Raw genomic sequence first — 5,428 nt, forward strand, 5'->3', positions numbered from 1 at the left:
ATTATGCGGTCACCAACTATACAGCCTGTTTTACAACAATTCAGGCGCTTTGATAGTTCATCCATGTAGATGTTAAAAAGGTAAGGGGACAGTAATGAAAATGAGCACTTTCTTCTTTGATTTCCAATTTTGACTTCCAATGATTCACTTCCTGCTAAAGAGCCCCCTGGCGGTTGAAGAAAAAACCGCAGAAAAACCGCACCGGGCTATAACCCACAAAGCGAAGGAAAAAGTAGCTGCTTCTAGTCCGAAAAATACGGTAAATGTTAACACTACAAGAACTAGATAATAAGGTCAGGAAAAAGTTTTAATTAAGAAAATAAAATTACGAGGTTTAGGGAAGGAGCGGAAACCAGAACATGTAGATGTGATGTTATGGTTCAGTGTTTTTCACTTCAGTTTAAAATTAAGAAACGTAAACACCAAGTCTGACAGAGCGGCAGCTAATGCACCACAGCGACACGGGGCCTGGGAGGGCGGCATGGTCCCGGCCCCAGGCCCGGGCCCAGGCCCGTCCCCGTCCCCGTCCCCGTCCCCGTCCCGGCCTGCTGGGGCCCCGATGGGAATCAGGACAGGACTTCAGGGATCCAAGCCTCTGTCCCGACTGAGGAGAGCCGGAGCAGGCGGCTCTACTCTCCTGATAAAACACCCAGATGAGCTGACTGTGTGTGTTTAGTCAGGTTGCTAAAAACTTTACAAGATTTTAGTGATGAATCTGTTTTATGGTCATATTTTAGTCACATTTAAATCCATACTTTGACTGGACCAACCTCTCCTGTGTTTGTAGTGAGCCATCAAAATCACTTGTTGACGTGTTTTGAATGTTTTCCCCTCAGTTACGCTGATAATTAGGAGGTCATGGTGCCGTAATGAGCTGATTCACATCTGCCAAACTATTTCAGATAACATGACCAAACAGCAGCTCAGTGTTTGTGGTGGTCATCTAGGAAACGGGAAGGGAATCACCAACATTTCTGACTTACTTCCTCCCACTCAGAAGAAAAAACGCTCCAGAAATAAAACATGCCATTTATTTTTAGCCTCCGCTGCTAATAAACTCACTTAGAGACGGTTTTAGATGTGTGACTGAGGGGAAATACTTGAGAACATTATGCAAATATGTGGCTCAGAAATAATCTGAATTTTTCCTGAGTGATGAAACCAGCTAAGCTTAAGACACTTTTAAATCCCTGACGTACAAATATTCTTCCTTCAGACAAGCTAAGAAACCATAAAAACACAATATTGATATGAAAACTGATGAAATTTGTTCTGGTTGAGCAGAAAATATTTAAAACTAATTTGGAAAAGTTTAAACAATCAAGAATTAAACACTAGAGTGACTGAAACTTCAGCATTGATTTAGCAAAAAGATAAAATATATAACCAACTATGTTGGTCTAGTTTTAACTTATAAAGTGGGAAAAAGTCTTTTAGTACTTAGAACTTTTCTGAATCAATATTGGTGAATCATTTACTTACAAAAGCTCTTACTTCTTGGTGAAAAGTGATTTTTAAGTTAGTTTTGTCTTATTAAGTGTACTAAGATATTTACGCTAGAAGCTAGACCATAATACTAGGTAAGAGTTTATGTTTTTACAGTGTAGTTTCTATATTATTTCACTTTCAACATGGGAAAAACATTTTGTTTATTCTGTCAATAGTACTTTTTCATCAATATTAATGAATTGTTTACTTATGTCTCATGTTGTAAATTAGTTTTGTCTTATTTTAAGACATTTACAGTAAAAACTAGACTAAATAGATGTGGTAAGATTTTGGTTTTTTGGAGCGTATCACTAAAAATATCAGTGGAAAAAGTGCTAAAAAATATTAAAAGAAAAGTTTCTCAGAAAGATAATTAACTGACCCCAGTAATCTGAAGACCAGGAATGTCAATTTTTATAACTGTAAAAGCATAATATTCAATATATCTTCCATCATTACTTGTTTTAACTGAGTAATTTCTCTTCATATATTTAGCAAATCTGAACCTTAAAATGTTAAAAGAAATGGACAGAAAACATTTTACAACCATCCTCTGCTCTGTTTATGTTCAGTTCCAGGTTTGTGTTGATTAAACTCCATCAAAGGCTTTTTAGATCAAACTTTCAAATAAAAGTAAAACCTAACAGCTGTGACATTTGCTTTACTCAGAACCACAACAAATTTAAATATCCATTTCCTTTTGTTAATGGAGCCGCAGCCTGAACCAGTCATGATGTCACAAACTGTTTTTATTCTGGTGGTTTGAATACATCAGAGAACCACAGGTAGCCAATCAGCTCTGCTGCATCAAACCAAATCATATATGGACATAGCATGGAGGGTGAGGGGTCTTTTTGGTGTGTGTGTGTGTGTGTGTGTGTCTGCTCATTGCTGCTCTTACTTATTGTTTCCACTGCAGACGTGTCCCATGACAACACAGCTTCCTATTTTTCTGCTATAAAAGATCGTCATCCTCTGGTTCCTTCATCGCAGCTCCAGAAGCGAAGCAGCTTTCAGACGTTCAGAGTTTCAGACGTTCAGAGTTTCAGACGTTCAGAGTTTCAGACGTTCAGTCTTCCAGACGTTCAGAGTTTCAGACGTTCAGTCTTCCTCTCCTCCAGGTTTGCAGCATCATGTCGCCTCTTTCTTCCAGTCGCTGGATCTTCCTGCTCAGTCTGGCTGCTCTGATGCTCATCTCGGCGTCTGAAGGTAAAAAATACCCAAAATATTCATTCAGTTTTCTCTTCTGTGTGAATTTTTCTTTAATTTATGAATTAAGAATTTGATCTGGATGAAATTCAGGTAATTTTTTAAAAAAGAAACTGTTTTTTTAAAAAAGTTTTTAGATAATTTCTTCTTTTTGTTCTATATTTAATTTTTGTTTCATAATTCTTTCCCATTTCTGTCAATTTAATTTAGTTTTAAATTAAATAACATTTTTAACTTGCGGATTAAAAATCAGCTTAGACACATATATAAAGAAAATGCAGGATTGTAAATTTAAAATGAATTATATCATATCTTGTTATTTAAGAAAAAAGAAAAATCTGGCGAATACTTTACTCAGGGAAACGGCTCCAGTTCAGATGTTTCATTTTTACAGTGTTTTAATTAAGAAAAGTGATTGTGATGATTAATGTGACTTTCTTTCTTTCTTTCTGTTTCTCTCTCTCTCTCTCTCTCTCTCTCTCTCTTTCTCTCTCTCTCTCTCTCTTTCTCTCTCTCTCTCTCTGTCGGATGCTGCAGGAGGCTGGTTCCAGGCTCTGCCCTGCTGGGAGGCCTGCATCTTCCCTAAGAAACAAAACATCCAGACCTGCTTCGAACAGAGACCACGAACAGACTGCGCGACGCACGGCTATGTGTAAGCAGGACGGGATTTTAGTTCTGGTTCTGATATTAGACCCATTATTAAAAACGACTGTTTTAAATGTCTTTTTTCTGTTTTTAGGGTTACAACCGAGAACGGCAAAACGATTTGCATTAAAGGACACACACACTGGATCAAAAAGATGATTGCAGATGTAAGTTTGGGGTTTTCAAGCTTCATTATCTCATGATGAACTTACATGATAAAGAACATTAAGAATTTATGTTAAAACATAAAAATTCTGACTGATATTAGAAATCATAATGTTTTATTTAAAGATTTGTAGCTAAAGATGTGACATTAACATAATTCAGTGAAAAGGAACTAAATATTTAACATTTACTCAAATAATCTATATATGACATTTAAGACTAAAGTTTAATTTTCTTCAGTTTTTGCCTTTTTTAAACACTTTCTGTGAGATATGTAGGAGGTTTGGATTAAAACGACCCACAGTGTTCATATGAACACTAAATATTAACTTCCAGTGCCATGAGTTTGGTTGTGACAATGTGCAATTTTTTTAAATGTGCACAAAAGAATATAAATATATTTACATTTGAAGAAGGAGTGTAAAGGTTCAACTCTGTCGACCATAAAATCATCAATCAAATCTCAAATTGATCAGGAAACGTTGGACTTCACCTGACTGAAATAATATTTTAACAAGTTTTACCATTTTTACGTGATTGTTTAAAATTTTAAACTGTTTTTTTTTTTTTTTTAAATCTTAGCTGGAGAATATTCAATGATATCACAATGTAGCTTCTAAACCTCAGAAATATTCTGAAACTTTTTACATTTAATCTCATTTAATGCTCACACCTGCATCTCCACATTTACAACTTTCACCTCAAATATGTCACTCATATTTGTAGCACTTATATTTTTCTGTTAAATCACCCGGAGCGCCGAGGGTGGACATTTTGATTCACTCCATTATATTTCAGCTCAGTTTTTCTCTTGAAGCAGGAATAAAGTTTCTCTTTAACTTGTTTTAAACATTTATCGCTCATAAAGCTTCACACACACGTCCACCAGACGCTTCTAAATGTTCACAGTTGTTTTAAATTCAGCTGATAGTTTTTACACAGAACCGGTTTGTTTGAACCCGAGATGCTTCTTCCTCCTTCCCCTTGGCGACGCAGAAATCACCATGGCAACCGGTGACTTTGCGTTTTCTCCCTTTCTTGTGTTAGATCATGTAGAAAGCTCTGCTGTAGAAAACCGACCCACAGTTGAGCAACGTTGACCGTGTTAGCATGACTAACGGAGGGAAGTGTCGGGTTTTGGGTGTTGGCTGCATCAGCAACAAAATAAAATATCTTCAAAAGCGTTTTAGTTAGAGCCAAGAAGCAAGAGAAAAATCTAATTTTAATGGCAGATTGTTTAATGCTTGTTTAATGATTTTTTTTAATGCTGTAATGACTTCTCAAGCATTTCTTCTTGTTGTTTTTCTCCTTTCAGGGACACCTGAACTGTCCTCCTGACATCTCTGATCCTTTATGAGTCCTGGGATCTGAAGAAGTTTGAAAAGCTCTGAGCCTTTTCCACTCAAATACTTCTGGTCAATATTTTCATGAGTGTATTTAAAACTTAAATGTGGCTTATTTTGGATTTATTTAAATAAAAAATATGACAATTTATTTTATTTTTGTCTAAATTTGTAATAAGCTAAAAGAATTGTGCATCCGTTATTTTTGTAACCTTAAATAAAACTGGATTATTTTTAACCCAATGTTGTATTTCCTTCACTGATAAAGATACAAAGATAATAAAATCAGTTGGGACATGAAATGTGGTTTTTCAGTGCAGACTTTCACAAAAATAATGTTTTTTAAACTGAGCTTGAAAAGAGAAACTGCTGTGTGAGTTCAGGCAAAACAAACAGACAAAAAAAAACTATTTACACAAAACAGAAAACCATAAAAGAATCCAACATAAACCAAAAAACAAAAACAAGTTCTGGTTGCTACATCAAACCCGACTCACCATGTTCCAGATGTAAAGACGAGGAGGGATATGCTATAGCATATAGTTATTGTGCTCAGTGGGAAGCCAGCTACTGTTAGC

The 5,428-nt window shown here is 35.9% G+C and overlaps 1 long non-coding RNA gene across 1 annotated transcript in view; it reads right to left on the reverse strand.

The window, feature by feature from the left end:
• Positions 1-5,428, reverse strand: part of LOC103456723 (uncharacterized) — an 8,599-nt gene extending 3,171 nt beyond the window's left edge. The window contains exons 1-2 of the long non-coding RNA XR_532307.1: positions 5,348-5,428; positions 2,390-2,691 (exon numbers count right to left, since the gene is read on the reverse strand). This is a non-coding gene — a long non-coding RNA (uncharacterized LOC103456723). The remainder of the gene's footprint in view (positions 1-2,389; positions 2,692-5,347) is intronic.

This window comes from Poecilia reticulata, linkage group LG20 (assembly GCF_000633615.1).
Source record: "Poecilia reticulata strain Guanapo linkage group LG20, Guppy_female_1.0+MT, whole genome shotgun sequence".
NCBI classification, from domain to species: Eukaryota; Metazoa; Chordata; class Actinopteri; order Cyprinodontiformes; family Poeciliidae; genus Poecilia; species Poecilia reticulata.